The sequence below is a fragment of the Rousettus aegyptiacus genome, unplaced genomic scaffold (genome assembly GCF_014176215.1).
Source record: "Rousettus aegyptiacus isolate mRouAeg1 unplaced genomic scaffold, mRouAeg1.p scaffold_m13_p_9, whole genome shotgun sequence".
NCBI lineage: Eukaryota > Metazoa > Chordata > Mammalia > Chiroptera > Pteropodidae > Rousettus > Rousettus aegyptiacus.
Window position 1 is genome coordinate 49,103,241 of NW_023416312.1, and position 20,998 is coordinate 49,124,238.

The 20,998-nt window shown below is 33.3% G+C and overlaps 1 pseudogene; it reads left to right on the forward strand.

The window, feature by feature from the left end:
• Window positions 1–5,541: 5,541 nt before the first annotated feature.
• On the forward strand, window positions 5,542–5,660 carry LOC118608078 (annotated as a pseudogene).
• Window positions 5,661–20,998: the final 15,338 nt, after the last annotated feature.

A 20,998-nucleotide genomic window follows, 5' to 3' on the forward strand; every position in this document is an offset into this window, starting at 1 on the left:
GCTATCTTTCTTCTATTCATTACCTGTCAACTCACAGGTCAGGTGTGTAAGTTGGGTTACAGAAGCAGAAAGCTCGTTTAGAATGTTATGTTCCTATGGGTAACAGCCTATGTTCCCATGGACACAGCCAAGCAGTAATTTTCCTGCAAGTAATAAATTTCTAGCAGTCATTGTTCAGCCAATATAGTTACAGGTAAATACTGTGGTCTACATGGGAACCCCTCCCAAGTGGATCCAGAAACAACACACCTACCTGAAGGCTAATGTCAGACCACAACAGAGCATAATATGATTAGCCCCACAAGTGACAGCCCCCACACAGCAGTTCACACATTGTAGGTGTGGCCAGTCCTCACAGCCAGTCAGCTTGAAAGACAATCCCATCCACTTATGTGCCTAAAGCAATCAAGGCTTAACTACAATAGGATAAAACATACAATCCGTTTAAGAGACACTCCTGGAGCACCAATTGCAAGTGACAAGAGAGACTGTATCACTGGGTCACATAAGGGTACCTACTACATAAGGTCACCCAGGGAAAACTGGGAGATGAAACAGATCTCCCTAATATATAGCAACAAACACAGAGAGGCAGCCAAAATGATAAAAAAAAATCTATCTCAAACAAAAGAACAGGAGATAATTCTAGAAAAATAACTAAATGAAATGGAAGCAAACAACCTACTAGATACAGTGTTCAAAACAATGGATACAAGGATGCTCAATAAACATAGGAAAAGTATAGATGAGCTCAGTGAGAATCTCAACAAAGAGATAGTAAGCATAAAAAAGGACATAGAAACCATAAAAACAAAACAGAAATGAAGAATACAATAACTGAAATGAAAAATATACTAGAAAAAATTAAGAGTACGTTAAATTAAGCAGAGCATAAAATTTGTGATTTTAAAGACAAGGTAGCAGGATATACTCAATCAGAACAGTAAAAAGAAAAGAAAGGCAAAAATATTTGAGGAAAGTTTAGATCTCTGGGACAACATCAAGCATAAAAACATTCTCATCATAGGAGTACCAGAAGGAGAAGAGAAAACAAGAGATTGAAAACCTATTTTAAAAAACAATGACTGAAAACTTCTCTAACCTGGTGGAAAAAAATAAACATACAAGCCCAGGAAGTACAGAGAGCCCCAAACAAGATGAACCCAAACAGACCCACACTGACACATTATCATTAAAATGCTAAAGATTAAGAACAAAGAGTGAATTCAAAATGCCGCAAGAGAAAAGCCATTAGTTACCTGAAAGGAAGCTCACAGAAGACTACCAGCTGATTTCACAACAGAAATTTTACAGGCCAGAAGAAATTGGCAAAAACTACTGAAAGTGATGAAAAAAAAAAAGAACCTACAACCAATACTACTCTACCTATCAAGGCTATCAATTAAGAGTAAAGGTGATATAAAGAGCTTCCCAGTCAGGAAAAAACTAAAGGAATTCACCACCACCAAGCAAAAATTACAAGAAAAGTTGAAGAGATTTCTTTAAAAAGAAGAAAAGGGAAATCATAACTATGAATAATACATGATGATAACTATGTAACTATTAATAATCACTTTAAATGTAAATTGATTAAATGTTCCAATCAAAAGACATAGGATAGCTGAATGGTTAAGAAAACAAGACCCATATGTATGCTATCTATAAGAGAGCCACTTCATATCAAAACACATGCACACGCTAAAAGTAAAGGAATGAAAAAATATATTTCATGCAAATGGAAATTTTAAAAAGCTGGAGTAGCAATGCTAATATCAGACAAAATAGACTTTAAAATGAAGGCTCTAATAAAAGACAAAGAATGACATTACATAATGAAAAAGAAGATCAATCCAACAAGAGAACATAAACCTAGCAAACATTTATGAATCCCACATAAGAGCACCAACATATATAAAACAAATATTGACAGACATAAAGAGAGAAATCAATAGTAATATAGTCAAAGTAGGGGGCATTAAGACCTCATTGACCCTAATGGGCAGATCTTCCAGAGAGAAAATTAACAAGGAAGCATCAACAGTGACATAAAAGTCACAATAGACCAGATAAATTTAGTTTATATTTTTAGAGCATTTTATCTCAAAGCAGCAGAATATATATTTTCTCAAGTGCATGTGAAATATTTTCCAAGATACACCATATGCTAGGCCACAAAACAAGTCTCAATAAATTTAAGAAGACTAAAATTGTATCAAGCGTCTTCTCAAAACACAATGATATGAAACTATAAATCGACTATAAAAATAAAACTAAAAAAACAAACATATGAAGGCTCAAAAACATGCTACTAAACAATAAACAGATTAACAATGAGATTAAGGAAGAAATCAAAAAATACCTAGAGACAAATGAAAAAAAAATACAATTGAAAATCTATAAAACATGACAAAAACAGTCCTAAGAGGGAAATTTATAGCAATACAGGTATGCCTCAAGAACACAAGAAAAATCTCAAACAAGCTAAGCTTACACTTTAAAGAATCTAGAAAAAGAACAACAAAGAAAGTCCTATGCAAGTAAAAGGAAGGAAATAATAAAGATCACAGTAGAAGTAAACAAAATACAATCTAAAAAAAAATTCAAAAATCAATAAAACCAAAAGCTGTTTTTTTTAAAAAAATAAACAAAAAACAATAAACCTTTATCAGCCTCAACAAGAAAAAAAGAGAAAGGACCCAAATAAATAAATCAGAAATGAAAGAGAATTGACAACTGATACTACAGAAATACAAAGAATTATAAAATTGAACAAACACTATGAACAATTATATGCCAACAAATTGGACAATCTGAAAAATATGGATAAATTCTTAGAAACATAATATCTCAAGATTGAGTAAAAAAAATAGAAAATCTGAACCAATAAATTACTAACAAAATTGAGTCAGTAATCAAAAAACTCCCAACGAACAAAATTCCTGGATTGGATGACTTCGCAGGTGAATTTTACCAAACATTCAAAGAATTAGTACCTATTCTTCTCAAACTATTTCAAAATATTTAAGAAGAGAGAAGTCTTCCAAGCTCATTCTATGAGATTACTGTTACTCTGATTCCCAAATCAGACACAGATATTACAAAAAATAAAAAACTATAAGCTAATATCCCTGATGAACATTAATGAAAAAAATCCTCAACAAAATATTAACAAACTGAATTCATCAATACATTTAAAAGATCAAACACCATGATCAACTGGACTATATTCCTGGGATTCAAGTTTGATTCAATATCAGCAAATCAATTAATGCGATACACCACATTAACAAATTAAAAAATAAAAGTCATACGATCATATAAATAGTTGCAGAAAAAACATTTGACAAAATTTGGTATCTATTTATAATAAAAATTCTCAGCAAAACAAGAATATAGGGAACATCCCTCAACATAATAAAGTCCATATATGACAAACCCACAGCTAACATTATACTAAATGACAAGAAGCTAAACATGTTTTCCTTAAGATCAGGAACAATACAAGGATGTTCACTTTACTACTCTTATTCAACATAGTATTGGAAGTGCTAGCCACGACAATCAGACAAGAAAAATAGATAAAAGGCATCTAAATTGGAAAGTAAGAAAAAAAAAATGTCATTATTTTCAGGTGACATGATACTATACACAGAGCACCCTAAAGATTCCACCAAAAAAAAATAAAAACAACAACCAAAAACACAGAACTGATAAGTAAAGTAAAATAGCAGGATACAAAAGTAATATTCAGAAATCAGTTGCATTTCTATACACTAATAATAAACTATCGGAGAATTTAAAAAAAATTTAATTTACAATTGCATCAAAAAAAAAATAGTAAAATATCTAGGAATAAATTTAACCAAGAAATTCAAGGACCTGTACTCAGAAAATTGTAAGGCATTGAAAAAAGAAATTGAAGATGATAAAAATAAATGGAAGCATATGCTGTGCTCATGGACAGGAAGAATTAACATCATTAAAATGGCCGCACTACCCAAAGCAATCTGTAGATTTAGTGCAATTCTTATAAAAATACCAATAGCATCTTTCACAGAATTAGAACAAACAATTCAAAAATTTATATGGAACCATAAAAGATCCTGAATAGCCATGGCAATCTCGAAAGTGAAGAACAAAATTAGAGGTATCACAATGTCTGATATCAAACTGTACTACATGGCCATAATAATCAAAAGAACACAGTACTGTCATAAAAACAAACACATAAACAATGGAACAGAAAAAGTAGCCCAGAAATAAATTCACAACTATATGGTGATTTGATCTATGACAAAGGAGGCAGGAATATATAATGGGGCAAAGACAGTCTATTCAATAAACAATGTTGGAAAAATTCAACAGATATATGCAAAAAAATAAAACTTTCTTACACTATAATAATAAACTCAAAATAGATTAAAGACTTAAATGTAAGATATTTTAAGGTAACAATTCCATTCAGTTGCAGCTCTGTATTTAAGATATGTGTTTAATAATAAAAAAAGTGTTTATTTTTGGTTTTCTTTTTATTTATTTGAAGCAGAGGTTAACCTGACTAAAAGTAAGACAAGATTGGATATTAGCTTTAAAAATGCCAGATCAATGGTCATTGATTTTTTCTTCAATACTTAACAAATATTTTCCTTTGTCAACAGAAATGCATTCTACATGTTATTTTAACAACTAACTTTACATGATTCTAAAAGAGCTAGTATTTTGGTGAGAAACAATCTTAAAATTTCAAATTCTGTTGAAACATGCAAGCAACTAGTTGTATTTGATTAAAATATATCTGGCCATCCATTTCAAGTATAGCCACCAATCCTATAATTAATTATACCATCTCTATTAAAAATTCAAATGGTAAATAGGAAACAGAAACACTAAAATAATACCAACAGGCACCGCAAAAATTCTGAATGAAACACACAGACGCACACACACACACAAAGATAAAATATAATTATCTACCAATAAATGCAGCCAAAATAGTGAGAAATAGATGTTATAGTAAAATATATCCATATATTTATATTTGTCTGAATATTTTTATTAAATGTAACATGGGATCTCAGTAGGAATGGGGAAGAAACCCAGAACTACTCTTCCATAGCATAAAAATAAACCAGAATTATAAGACAATGCCCAAATAAGATCATCTCTAATTAAAAATAAATTCTATGTCGATATAATTTTTTTTTTTGCCAAATCAATTAATCTTAAACTGGAATATTGATTTTGTCACCCTAAAGTAGCAATTATATTTTCAAGCGGCATTTTAAAACACACACGTAAATGCCAAAGTATATATTTTTTCTAAGAAGTATTATGCTATTCAATCATCTCTCTTATATTAACAATATTTATATATCTGAGTGAAAATCTAGACACTACTATTCCAATATTCTTGAAAAGAGTAGAAATCTAGACACTACCATTCAACTGTTCTTAAAAAGGTAAACTAATCTTTTGATTTATCACTCAACTTTCTGCTGCTGGGATAGGGGCAGGGAAGAAGAACACAAAATAAGAAAACCAGTCTACGGCCATGCTACCCTGAACAAGCCCGATCCTGTCTGATCTTGGAAACTAAGCAGAGTTGGGCCTGGTTAGTACTCGGATGGGAGACCACCTAGGAAGACCAGGTGCTGTAGGCATAAAAAATAAAAATATAAAAGATTGTAAGTTGACAAGGTCCTTGCAATCTGTGAGATCTACCAAGGGTTGCCTCGCCTAAAAAATAAAAAATAAAATAAATGAAAAAAATAAAAAGAAAACCAGCAAAAACAGGCCTTCTAATTTCAAAATTCCAAGCCTGTTATTTTGTGGATATTGCCAAACTGATCCTAAAGTTCATATAGAAAAGCAAAAGATCTGGGAGAGCCAACAAATTACTGAAGGAGAAGAAAGAAAAAAAAAAATCACAGGACTGTATTACCCAAACCTCAAACATTACTACAATATTATAGTTATCAAGACAGTATGGTAGTGGTTAAAAAAAAATAGACACAGAGATCCCTGAAATAAATTTTATACAAATATAGTCAACTGAATTTGATAAAAATAAAAATTAAAAAAAATAATAATGATAAATAAATAAAAGGGAATTTTATGAAGAAAGGATACTCTTTTCAACAAATGGTCTGGAAAACTGGAAATTCTCATTTAAAAAAAATGAATCCTGACATAGACCTTACACCTGTCACAAAACCAACTCAAAATGAAACATAGACCTAAATGTAAAAGATGTAAAATCCAAAAAATATAAAACTCTTAGAAGATAACAAAGGAGAAAATCTAGATGACCTTGGATTTGGTCATGACTTTTTTAGATACAACACAAAAAGCACAATGCATACAAGAAAAATGAAAAAGATAAAGTAAACTTTGTTTAAATTAAATACTTCTACTCTGCAAATTATATTATTTAGAGAATGAAAAGACAAGCCACAGAAGGGAGAAAAATCTTTGCAAAACACATATTGATAAAGGATGGGTATCCAAAATATACACTAAATTCTTAAAACCCAAAAATAAGAACACAACTCAGTTAAAAAATGGGCAAAATCTCTAAGCAGACACCTGACTAAAGAAGTTTTGCAAATGACAAATAAGCACTTATTAGAATGGCTAAAATAAAAAACTAACAATACCAAATTCTGATAAGAATGTGGAGTAACAAGTTCTCCACATTTCTGGCGGTAATATAAAATGGTACAGCTACTTTGGAAGGCAGTTTTTACTAAACTAAATATATTCTTACCATATGACACAGCAATGACACTCTAGGAATTGATAGTTTATGTTCACAAACAAATGAACAAACAAACAAAACACACACACAAATATTTATAAGTTTTCTTTATAACTGCCAAAACTTGGAAGCAACCAAAATATTCTGCACTCAGTTAAGGGATAATCAAACTGTACAATGGAGCATTATTCAGCAATAAAAATAAACAAACTGTCAAGCCACAAAAAGACATGGAGCAACAATAAATGCATATTTTTAAGTGAAAGAAGCCAACTGAAAATGCTGCATTCTGTATGATTCCTACTATGTCATATTCTGGAAAAGGCAAATCTATGAAAAGAGTTAAGATTTGTGCTTGCCAGGGACTTGGAGGCAGATAGGTAAGAATAAATAGGTAGAGCACAGGTAATTTTTAAATCAGTTTAATTGTTCTGTATGTTATTATAATTATGGATACAACTCATTATACATTGGTAAAAATCTATATGATGTACAATGCAGAGTGAACCATTTGTAAACTATGAACTTCACTTACTAATAATGTGTCATATTGGCTTATCCATTATAGCCAATATAGCACACTAGTGCAAGATATAGGGTAATAGGGTAAATTTCTGGTAAATGGTTATATGGTCTATTGACACTGTATTTTTCACTCAGTTTTTCTATAAACCTAAAACTGTTCAAAAAATATTCTATTAATTTTAGAAATTGCAATCTGTTATATCAGTGATTTCTGGTCACTGAATCAGTGGACTTCCTTGTCTACAATTGTGAAATAACATGTATATAACATTAATTTCATTTTTAATAATTATAAAAAGTCATCTATACTTGAAATAACTAATTGCTTATTAATGAATATATTTGGGGGATCTGCAAACATAACATTTTGTTCTCAATGTTTTGAGGGACTGTATGTACTTGAATATTATTAAATATTTCCATCTTCTTATTTTGTGAATTAAGATTTGTTTACCAATTATTGATCTCTGTTAGGTACTCTGATGATGTATTTGGGCATTTTTATATTCTAGATAGTGTTTCTAAAAACACCATTTTTCACAGTTGGATCATGAAAGTTATTTAAATAACTCAAGATTTGATCTAAAAGTTTAAATATTTTTTCTCATATTTAAAAGAAAATGATGCATAATTTTATAAATTTTATATTTTGTCACATGACTAAAGACTAAAATAATTAATTAAGGTTAATTCAGTGTAACTTCCAAAAATAGCTTTAACATTTTTACAAAAAGCACTTTACCTACCATTCAATTTCTGTATTTAGTAAAAAGTTGGCTGCTATGAAGGACTTGACTATATTTTAAAGCTCCTACTGAATATGTTGCCCATAGATAGTGTAAGTCCCCACTATTTTTGGATGTTTCCACCATATTTGTTATCACTGTATTTTTAAATTGGTTATGTTTGTCAATTTCTATTATTTTTATTTTTATGTTGACATTCTTTTTTGTTATTTATTTTTTTATTTTTCAACTATAGTTGACATATAATATATTAGTTTCAGGTGCATAACATAGTGATTAGACATTTATATAACTTATCAAGTGATCACCCTGATAAGTCTAGTACCCATCTGACATTATAAATAGTTATTAGAATATTACCGACTATATTCTTTATGCTGTACTTTATATCCCCACGACTGTATTTATAACTTGAAATTTGTACTTCTTAATCCTTTCTCCTTTTTCACCCATTCCCCAAGTCCACCTCCAATCTAGCAACCATCAGGATATTCTCTGTATAGATGAGATTGTTTCTGTTTTGTTTATTCATTTATTTTGCCTTTTTATATTCCACACATAAGTGAAGTCATATGATATTTGACTTTCTCTGTCTGACTTATTTCAGTGAGCATAATACCCGCTAGGTCCATCCACATTGGTGAAATGGCATGATTTCATTCTTTTTTATGGCCAAGTAATATTCCATTGTATATATGTACCAATTCTTCATTTATCTATCTTTTGATGGACACTTTACATTGCTTCCATATCTTGGCTATTGTAAATAATGCTGCAATGAGTATAGGGGTGCATATATCTTGTTGAAATAGTGTTTTGGATTTCTTCAGGTGACTACCCAGAAGTGGAATTGCTGGGTCATAGGGCAATTCTATTTTTATTTTTTTAGAAATCTCAATACTGTTTTTCATAATGGTGGCACCAATGTACAATCCCACCCACAGTACCAAAGGGTACCCTTTTCTTCACATTCTTTCCAACACCTGTTGTTTGTTGATTTATTAATAATAGCCATTATGACAGATGTGAGGTGATATTTCACTGTAGTTTTAATTTACATTTCCCTTATGATTAGTGATGTTGAGCATATTTTCACATATTTATTGAATATTTATGCATTTTTATATAACTAGAACAAATAATTGTAAAATTTATATGGAACCGCGAAAGACCTCAAATCCCCAAAGCAATCTTAAGAAAAAAGAACAAAATTGGAGGTATCATGCTTCCTGATATTAAACTATACCACAAGGCTATAATAATTAAAATAGCATGGCACTGGTCTGATAACACACATAGATCAATGGAACAGAATAGAGAGTCCAGAAATAAACTCACACCTATATGGTAAATTAATCTCTGACCAAAAAAGGCAAGAATACAAGGAGGTTAAGACAGTTTCTTCAATAAATGATGTTTGGAAAACTGGACAGATAGATGCAAAAGAATAAAACTGGATCACTTTTTATGTTGACATTGAATTCTATAAGGTTTTACTTTTATTTTTATGCCATTGTGTTGGCACTATTTTTATTAATATTTTTTTAAATTTTCCAATTCTTTGCTACCTACCTTTTTTGTTTGTTTGTTTGTTTGTTATTTGTTTGTTTTCTATGTGAAGTGGCAATAAAAGCGTGGATTAACCTTGAGACTCATGATTGTAGGCTTCCTTGGATTATTTTCAATTTATTAGCCCAAACTCAAATTTAATTAAGGCTTTGGAATTTTTTAATAAAACATCTTATTCATCTTTTTCTGTCTTTAATAGTGCAGCATAATTTAATTTGATTTGATTTGATCTTAATTTTCTTCAGACTATTCTAACTTCTGTGTTTTTATCAAAGGTATCATAAATCTCTCAGCCAACTTTATTTTATTAAATATTAGATGATACTACTCTTCTCTCATATTATTTTGCTAATCTTTCTCTGTTTTCTGATTTGCTCTTTTACTCATTCTGACCCACAAACAAAATAGAATGATTTAACTAGTTGATAAAATGGCTAAGAATAACTTAGCTTCAAATTATTTTCTGCGTGGAACTTTATTACTTTTCCAGAATAGTACCTATTTTATGCATATCAGAAATTCTCTAATCTAATACTGCCTACCACTGGCTGGGTAAATCTCTGTAATTCTGAGTTTCAATAGGTTACCATTCTAGATTTTATGCTAAACTGCATCCACCACTTTGTGATTTTTCAGCTATAAAAAATCATATTTGATTATTAAACAGCAATGTCTATATTTCTCAATGTGTTCAGAAATTAGACAGAGGAATATAGGTGTAATTTATGGGGGCCTTACTGAGACTCCTCTGAAAGGTCTCCTGGTGAAACTAAACAATTTATTTTCTAAGAAAACTATTTCTTTTACATTTTAAACGAAAAGTCACAGATTCCCCCACCACACACACTTTTCTCAAAATTTAATATTAGAATAATGGAAGGGGGCATTCAAGAAATCCAATATTTCCTATGGTAACATTGGTAAATGATCTGATGTTCTAAATCTGGTAGTAGGTGTTGTTCATAGACAAGAGCTGGTGAAGACTTGTTCACACTGGCTGAAGGACTTTCTACAATTTGGATTACAACACTTAATAACTATTTTAGATTTTACTCTAACATGCTGATTTTATTCATAATCATCTTGAAAATACTACCCATAGCTTACTATTTTTCTTACCACTTTTTACTTTTCTTTCCCAAATATTCTAATACAGCATTTTCTTTTACACTATAAAAAGAACCAAAATAATTTTACTTATATTTGACAATTACCAGAATGCTTTCAAATAATCATCTTCTTTAGAGACTACTGACGTGAATCAATGAATGTTAGTGCATTCACTGTATCTAAGACCCAGAAGAAACTACCAATTTTTATGCCAAAAGAAAAAGAAATTCACTGGTATTTTAGGATACAAGAATTAAATATTTAACTATACAATGTATGTTCTTTTTTATAGTAATTCTTGATGAAAGCAATTTACTTCTGATGTACATTGGTAGTCATCTAATTTTCTACTATGCGATTTTTGTTTATCTGTATAGATGAGCATATGCAATGAAAGACTGCTCTTAATTAGATTTAAGACATAGCAAACTGTTGTTCAGGCAACTTTTCCATTAACTTCTTAACATATTTATGGGCAGCAGGGGAGTATAAGTTATTTCTAACTAGGAGCCATTAAAAATAGAAGTTTACAAAATCAATTCTTTAATGCTACAATTATATCAAATTACCTTTCTTGACTATTAGATGTCAGGACCCAGGTATGTGCCTTTAATGCCAGTGATGAAAGACATGCTTGTGTGAGTAAAGCTGTTTATCTTTCAGGAAGGCCTTAGAGTACAGACAACTGCTTCTACAATTTAGTGTCCACTTGCTTTACCTATTTCCTTACTCTTCTTTATCAATCTCATCCTTAGCTCCAGATACTAGCTTTGCCAAACTGCGTGCATTTTCCCTGGAATATTTTCAACTTCATAGCTCCCATATAAATGCTACTAACCCAAGCGGATATCACCTGATAAATATAATATAGCATACCAATTATGTTTCCTTTACTCTTTCAGCTCAATCTTCCTTATAGAAAAATCACCTGATTAAAATTTGAATCTGGAATTTTCTGATATCAGTTCATGATAGTATTTAGGTTAGTGCTTATATTACTACAGATGGGCCTTCTTTGTAGAATATATATACATCTTGAAAATTGTGTGTAGTTTGCGTAATGTTACATATCTTTAAAACATACCCAGATATCTTAAGACACTCATTAGTAAATGCTTTTGCACAGTTAACAGTCCTATAAATGAAAAATAACTCCCAATTTTCTTCTCATTATCTCTAAATTTAGATACTTGAATATGAGATGTCCTAAGAAAAATATACTTGTGTTGTGTTTCAGTGTTCATACAGAGTTAATACCAAAATTCTAAGCAATTTAGGCTAAATTTTGAATATATATCTTTATTTCAGAGTTGACGGGAGCACTGATATAGCCGCCATTGTTCTAAACATCTCTTAGAATAAGCCTGGAAAATATTTGCCATAAATAAAATAGACAAATGGTAGACAGTAGAGTGTGGCAATACCCTCAGTTATTTTTTAATAGCACTTTACGCTGATAAGTGCATATACGATTAGTCTCTGCTCCACACCTAACTCCGTCTATCAATGGCAAATACTCATTTTTCTACAGCTCTGGGCCCTGCGATGATAAATCTAGCACAGGACTCTCTATAGGGATACCTAAAACTACAAAGAACTAGCCCTTATTTTGCTACAAATCAGACCAGACAAAATTACATTTAGAGATACTGCAAAGTCAGTGTGAAAGATAAGTCAAATTAAATTTTTAGAGCTTTGTTGCTAATTGCCAGCTCACATCATTATTATTATTTTTTATTTGTGACCCAGTTCCTAATTATACTTTTCTCTTGTACACATAGTAGGAACTCTATAAATACTATTGATTAACGTCAGTCTCTACCCTTATCTTGGGTTATGACAAACTCAGTCCTGATATATACTTTCCCTCTCTCTTAACTCTAATAAAGTATTCCTGTTGTAAACTTTTTATTCTCTAGAAGCTTAATATTTTCCAATCTAGCCTTCTCTAATCTAATAGTGCCGCTCTTCACCAACCCTAATTGCTCTCTCCAATCCTTTGCTGACTGATCTCATTTCATCATTCTTCTAGCCTCATTCATTTCACCTAGGCCTTAAATAGGAATTTCTTTGATCTCATAGGAAGGCCTTATAGGCTATTTTAGATTTCCCTACATACTTTTTTAGTTTAATAATTACGCTCTTTGAGGAAAGACTATTCACTGCAAGAGCAGCACAGTGAACCTAGTGTCTATCATAGTGTCGATCATAAGACTTCATTAAATTATGCATTCATTACTAACTCATTCACTAGTTCTGCTTTCAGACATTTACTAAGCAACGACTACTTGTCAGCCATGCTGATGAATGCTCCAGGGAATATAAAAATGACTAGAATTGCATCCTTTCTCTCTAGTAGCTCTATCTTAAAGAGATACACGTCCACAGATAACTAGAGTATGTAAAATTCTATAATAAAGATATGAAAAAAGTCCATGGCAAGGTAACTTTCACTCTTTGAAGGAATGAGGGAAAACATGTCAAAAGAAATATTTAGTTTATCTGAAATATCACAAACTGTAATACATAAGCATCAGGGAAGGGCTTATCAGCCAAAGAAATTGCATGTGCAAAGATTAGGTCATTAAAAATATGACTTTTGAATATACTCAGCCATAAGAAGAGTTGAAATACTACCATTTACAACGACATGGATGGACCTTGAAATAATCATACTAAGCAAAATAAGCCAGACAGAAAAAGTTGAAAATCACATGATATCACTTATATGTGGAATATAAACCTAAAAGCAACAAATGAATGGGACAAACAAACAGAGACTCGTAGACATGGACAATAGCCTAGTGGTTATCAAAGGGTAGGAAGAGAATGGGGAGGTGGAAGGAGATGGGGGAAAAATTAAATCATTTCTTCAATTTAATTAATTAATTAATTTTTAAAAAGAATGCAACTTTTTTAGGAAACCAGGAAAAAATATTGGTAGCTGCAGCATGAGGTAAAAAGAAACAGTATTTGTAGATAAGGCAAATAAGTCAGCTTTTGACATTATTACAGGGATCTTCTATGGCACTGAAATAATTTGACCTTTATGCTATAGATTACAGATAAGCAATGGAAGTTGATTTGTTGCTTGCCTTTTAAATTTTTTTATATTTTTATTTTTTTTAATTACAGTTGGCATACAATATTATACTGGTTTCAGGTGTACAACACAGTTATTAGACATTTATGTAACTTATGACTCTAAAGTTTAGTACAGAGGATAATTTAAATTAGGAAGAGATATTTTTTTAGAAAAAAAATAAGATAAAATAATTTTGATCTTTCTCAAGCAGGAGACTACGGGCAAATGCCAAGTTCCAAAGTTTGTCCTAATAATACTTTTATTATGCAAATAAAAATAATGGTGATTAAGCAGCAATAGGGAATTTTGTTTAGAAACATTCACTGTGGGGATAATGTGAGCAGAAACGAAGAGGGAAAGCAGCAACCAGAAATAATGAATTAAATGATAGCAAAAAAGGAAAGAAGATCAAAATGATCAAAGGAGATATGATGATTTCCCATGTTCTGATTTTTATTTGTTTTCTATCCTTAAGTCTGGAATGTTTCTAAAAAAGACTCAAGTATTTCATATTGTTAGAGCAAATGCCCCAAAATGTTAAGAAATATCCTTATGTCTCCCTCTATTTGCCTAATGGCATTCCACCAACAACCAGTATAACTTTTATATTTTAATGAATACTTCTAAAATAATAATTACTGTTATTACAGGTATTTATGGAAGACAATACATTAGGTACTTTGCTTACATTATTTCAGTTAATTTTTATACTAACACATCAAAGTAGTTTTTGAGCTCTTTACCTTCTTATCTAATTGGTTACCAAGTGCTCTGGGTGAAATCTTAAACATGTCTATTGACTCTCATTCTTCTTTTCACTCCCACTGTCATTTTTGTTGTTTTTGTTGTTCATGTTATTCTATTTTTTTCTCATAAACTATTATAACAACTTCACAAATTATCTTTCTACTACCAATTATTTTTTTTTGTTTGTCTCAGTCTACTTTTTATATAACTGTAGTATTATTCTTGTAACAAAAGTTTGACCACTGCTTAACAGACCTATGTTAACAAGCCTTTTACTAGGCCCTTTCAGCCTATGTCAATAAAAAATGTAATATTAACATTCAAAAATATAATTTCTTTGGTTCTATAACTCAAATTTAATGCAAGACATTGAGATTCTGGAAAGTAACTTTCACCCAGTATTTTTAAGAATTCTCTAAGGAAAGCTCACATGATAGCTCACAAATATTTTATCCTCATGCAAGCTTTACTATTTTACCAGATTATGCTTCTGTAGCAAGCATAATAGGCTCTTCTCTTAAATTTTCCTGTAGGCTTAGTTTCCTTACAGAAGACTAATCCACAGTGCCTGGTTACTTCATTAATTTTCTAGGTATGCAGAATCCCCAGTACAGTAAACTTCAATACATGAATTGTTTACCCATCATACAATAATTGTTTATAGAATTAATAAGTGGCACATGATGGTTAAAAGCACTAAAAATAAATGCATTAAAAAAATATATATATCTTTATATCCTATGGTGTATGTATTATATATACATATATTAAAATTATCTATCTTTAATGCATTTCACCAAAATTTATATAATATCATTAACCAATGTTTCTATTAATTAATTAATTAGTTAATTAATTAATAATAGAAAATCCCACAACATTTGGGAAGCTGGAAAGTAGATGGATTTAGCACTGTCCTTAAGTTAGCAGAGTAGAAAGAGCTGAAACATAATTGCTACCAGTGGGAACCTAATAACACACAAGTTATTTGTACATGATGACCACAGAAAAGTTCAATATTTGGGAGCATCTAGCCCTTGGGAAAATATGAAACAGAAGCAATTTCAAGTCAGCCTAATAAGCAATTGACTATCTAAATCACTTTCTTCACCCAAGTGACTTCACTCCCTAGTTTGGTGAAATATAGTTTTCTGTCTGAAGAGGTTGAATCATAGGGCTTATGGGTATGGGAAAACTAGGCATAGCTAAGAAAATGAGTATCATTCTGAATATAGAACACAGGTGGATGTGAAATTCTTGGAACTGGCTGCTTATACGGCTTTGGGAACAATACCCATGGATGAAAGAAACTTGTGGAAGTCCAGCCCTTCTGAGGAGAAATTCCAGCATGCTACTGGAGGGGAAAAAAATGAGCTTGGATGTACTGGAGACAGTAGGAAGAACTTTACTAATGCTACTCTTCTTCCCCAAGACAACAATGCACCAGGCTGAACCATCAAATGACAGCAACCTGTCCCACAGGGGAATAGAAGTGCATTGAGTAAGTACCCAGGTACAGGAGGCAACTGGAGAAATTATTTTCTCTCCAGCATCATCCAGAGTACTAAAGCAGACCTGGATGTCTGGGAGAAGGAAGGAGATCAAGAAAGAAACAGATAAGGGAATTAAAAGGACTATGCTCAACAGGAAGTCCGCCCAGAGACCGCTGTGTGTGTACAACACCAAGGGACCTCACCATCAGGTCTGTAGTCACCACTTCCAATGCCTGGAGTGCTAAACCATACCCAGAAATCCCTTGTGGCTGGCTCCTAGTGAGTGCTCCTGAATGCGGCGGAGATGAGGTGTTTTAAGAAAACTCAGAACAGCAATTCATTTAAAATACATATTTTTAAATACAAGTTTAAATTGAGATAGTACCAAAGAGAAACCATAAAAAAGAGTCAAGCAGAAATTCCAGACCTGAAGAACAAAAGAATAACATGAAAAATGCAATGGAGAAAAACTGAAGGGTAGAGCAAATGAAAACAGAATGACTAAGAAGATAAGAATTTTGAAATATTCTAGTTAGAGAACAAAGAAAAAGAATTTTAAAAACAAACAAACAAAAAGCCTACATAATCTATGGTAATTCATCAAAAGAATAAATAGAATAATTAATATTCCAAAAGAAGAAGAGTGAGAGAAGGGCGCAGAGAGTTTATTTAAAGAAATAATAGTTGAGAACTTCCCAAACCTGGGCTGAGACTTAGATGTTCAAGTTTACAAAGCTAATAGATCACCTTATCATCTCAATGCTAAAATAGCGTCACCAAGACACACTGCAATAAAAATGTAAAAATTTTAGGATAAAAAATAATTCTAAAAAATGCTAGGGAAAAAAATGATTGTAACCTACAAAGGAACACCCATAGGCTATCAGTTGATTTCTCAATAGAAACCCTACGGGGCAGGAGATAGTGGAATGACATATTCAAAGTATTGAAATGAACAAACAAAAATGCTCCCCTGAAGTGCTCTATCTAGCAAAGCTATTTTTCAGATTGAAGAAGAAATAAAAATTTCCTAGACAAACAAAAGCTAAGGGTGTTTGTCGCGACTACCTCTGCGTTTTAAAAAATGTTGACTTCTTAAGGCAGAAATAAAAGGCCCAAACAGTAACATGAAAACATATAAAAGTATACAATATATTGGTAAAGGTAAATTCACACCAGACTTAGAAAACTCTAATTGTCACAAGATTGCATGTTAACCACTTTACTATAGTATAAAGGTCAAAGGAAATAGTATTAAAAATAATTATAGCTACTATAATTTGCTAATGAATATGCAATATAAAATAGGTAAATAATGGCATCAAAAATATTAAGTGGGGGATAAATTAGTGAAGCTTTTGTAGATAATAAAAGTTATGTTTCTATCAATTTAAAATGGACTGTTTTGTTTAAGAGATATCTTTATGTAATCTTCATGGTAACCACAAAGCCAAAATCTAAAGTAGATACCCAAAGATTGAAAAATGAGCATACCACCATTAAAAATCACCAATTTGTTTTTTAACGCAGAAACAAAAGGAAAAAGAAACAAGAGAAATACAAAATGACAAGACACAATTAATTGGATAACATTAGTAAGTCCTTATATATAAACAATAACTTTAAATAAAAATAGATTGAAATCATCAATCAAAAGGCACAAAGTGACGCCTTTGCCACTGCACATGTACACGGAGCCATTTACAAGGAAAGAGAGCTTCTGACTTCAGCTAGGAAGGACTTTAAGAACAAAGAAGAGATCTTAGCCTTACTTGAAGCCACATAGATGCCTAAGGCTCTGGCTATTGTTCATTGTAAAGGGCATCAAAAAAAGAAAATAGTCCTGAGACTGAGGAAAACCATTGAGCAGATGCAGAGGCAATAAGGCCATAAGGCCAGTGGGGCCCCCACCACATCTACTGACTGTTATCCTTTACCCAGAACTGCCTCTGTCTCAAGATAAGAGAGCCACTAGGGTTGGTGGACGACCCCAGATAGAAATATTGGGCTCTCACAGGCCCTTGGAAATACTCTCCTCCACCAACTACACCAGACCACACACCTCGGGCAGACTAATATGCTGAAGAAGGGAGAAGAACTGCAGAAGAGATTGCCTCACGATGCCCAACTTGTGCCCAAGTTAATCCAAAGAAGGGGAAGATAGAAGAACCTAGGCATAGAGAAAGAAGAACTTATCCGGGGGACCACTGGGAGGTCGATTTCACTGAGGTAACCCCAACTGTGGGGGGCTACAAATATTTACTTGTTTTTACAGACACTTTTTTCAGGATGGGTAGAGGCCTTCCCTACCAGAAAAGAGACTATCTTAGTAGTTACTAAGAAACTACTACAAGAAATCCTCCCTTGATTTGGTCTCCCCAGAACTTTAGGGTCGGATGACGGGGCGGCCTTCTTAGCAAAGGTATCACAGCAATTGGCTAGCTACCTAACTTTGCAATGGAAACTCCATTGTGCCTACCAGCCCCAAAGTTTGGGCCAAGTAGAGAGAATGAATTGGACCCTAAAAGAGACATTAGTCAAGTTAAGATTAGAAACTGGTGGGACCTGGGTAGAACTCCCCTTTGTTCTTCTCCGAGCAAGTGTACTTTTTATATTAATAGATTCTCCCCATTTGAAATTTTCTTTGGAAACCCCCACCTTTAATATTTAGAATAGAAGATGAAAAAAAGGCAGAACTGCATAATCTTGTCTTACTTGAGTGTTTACAGGCCCTTCAAAGTGTACAGAAGGAGATTTGGTCCCAGTTTTGTGCTGTCCACTTGGCTCTGAGGGATGGACTTCCCCATCAGTTTCAGCCTGGGGACTCCGTTTGGATCTGGAAGTTCACTTCCAAAGGACTAGAACCCAAATGGAAAGGACCCTTCACTACCTGACAACGCCCACTGCAGTTAAAGTAGACAGCATCCCATCATGGATTTATCACTCCCATGTAAAGGCAGCATGAGAGCGAACAGCTCAAGAAGATGGACCCTTAAGACTAAGACTCAAGCATACATAAGTATAACCCTCTGTTTCTTCCTTTTTTTCTCTTTAGCCCAGGTATTCGACCAGCCATAACCAGAACTACAAGGAGCATTAATAACTGCTAATGATAATACACAAGGTCTTAAATAAGACCACACCAGACATAGGACAAGATTGCTGGTTGTGCCTTAACTCCAAAACCCCCTTACTATGTTAGGGCAGGAACTCCCCTAAACTTAACTGACTTTAGCAGGCTAGAATTTTGGGTTGATTCACTAGCAGAAGTAGTCTTTCAGAATAAAAGAGGTTTAAATTTATTATTCTTAAAACAAGATAGATTATATACAGCTTTAGGTGAAACCTGTTGCTTCTATGCCAATAACTCTAGAGTAATTAGAAAAAGCTTACTACTAGTACAGAGAAATTTAGATACCAGAGAAAAACAGAGACTAGAATCAACGACTGGTTTCATAGGATGTTCAATTGGTCACCACGGCTAACAATCTTTTTCTCTGCTGTAGCTAGACCTGTAATCATCCTCCTCCTCTTGTTAACTTTTGGCCCATGTTTCCTTAATTTTTTGTTTACATATATAAAAAAGAGAGTTAATTCTATTAGACTTTTAGCATTACAGAATAGAGCTATGAACAAATTCCATATAAAGAATCAAAGATTTGATTGTCTGCTAAGGCCAGTGGGGAATGTATTGGCTGAAAAATGACTGCTAGAAATTTATTACTTGCAGGAAAATTACTGCTTGGCTGTGTCCATGGGAACATGGCTATGTCCATGGGAACATAGGTTGTTACCCATAGAAACATAACATTCTAAACAAGCTTTCTGCTTCTGTAACCCAACTTATGCACCTGACCTGTGAGTTGACAGGTAATGAATAGAAGAAAGATAGCCCTTTGTGTTTAGATAGAATGAAGAATAGGATTTTGGGCTTAAAACCCCTGTACCTCTACATTTTGGGGCTGCTTAATTTGGGGTCTGCGTATCCCTGGCAGACCCAGCTGGCGGAATAAAGAGTGTTTCCTATAACTCACTGAGTTCCTGTGGTCCGTGTGTCTTTCGGGGGCTGGCAGCCACAACATAACCACCCGGGGATACCGGGTAGGAGCCACAAAGTGATCCATGTTTGGTCTCTGCCTGTGCTGGTCCCGAAGGCATTTGGGAGAGGCCTTGCATTGATATGAGGCAGGCTGCTCCCAGTACTGGGCCTGGGGCAGCTTAGCAAAAGGTTTGGGGCATCCCAAGGCCTGAGACTACTAAGAATTACCAGCTTAAGAAGGCTTGGGTGGCATGTGAGTTGGGCAAAGCAGGCTCACAGGGAGTCATCAGGGTGGAGCCAGTGGTGTTCTTCAGGTTAGTGCACGTTAAGATTTGGTACTAGAACTGAGCTTGTGGCCATTTGCAAAAGCCTCAGATCATACCAAGGCTAGATGGTGCCCACCTTGGGTATGAAGACCCCTGAGATTTGTTCAGGAAATACTGCAACTAAATACAGGGCTGATTTCCCACCACTTAAATTGTCTCTGAACCTCTTGCCAAGAGGGTGGGGTAGGGCTGGTTGCCTAGCCATGAATGTGCCTCTGGCAATTTACAAGTTGGTTGGGATAAGGTCTCAGTTAGTCACCAGGGTGAAGCAAGCAGATTTCACCAGGCCAGTGAAGATTCATATTTGACCATTGGAGGGGGGGGGGGTGAGTTCAACACAGGCAAGATGGCTCCCACCTGTAGGCGGCATGGGAGGAGGACAATGGTGCTATCCCTCTAGCCCTCAGCCTGAAGCCACAGAACTCAGTCTTTCTTTCTATATTTCTGGTACTTCCTGAGATGCAGTCTTTCTGCCAGAGCCCAGTGAAAGAATGAGTCTGTGCATGGTTCCTTAAAGGGACATCTGGGTTTCTAGTTTTTTTCCATCTCATCCATGGTCAAAATATTTACTGATTTTTACAGCCAGATTTTGTGGAGACTC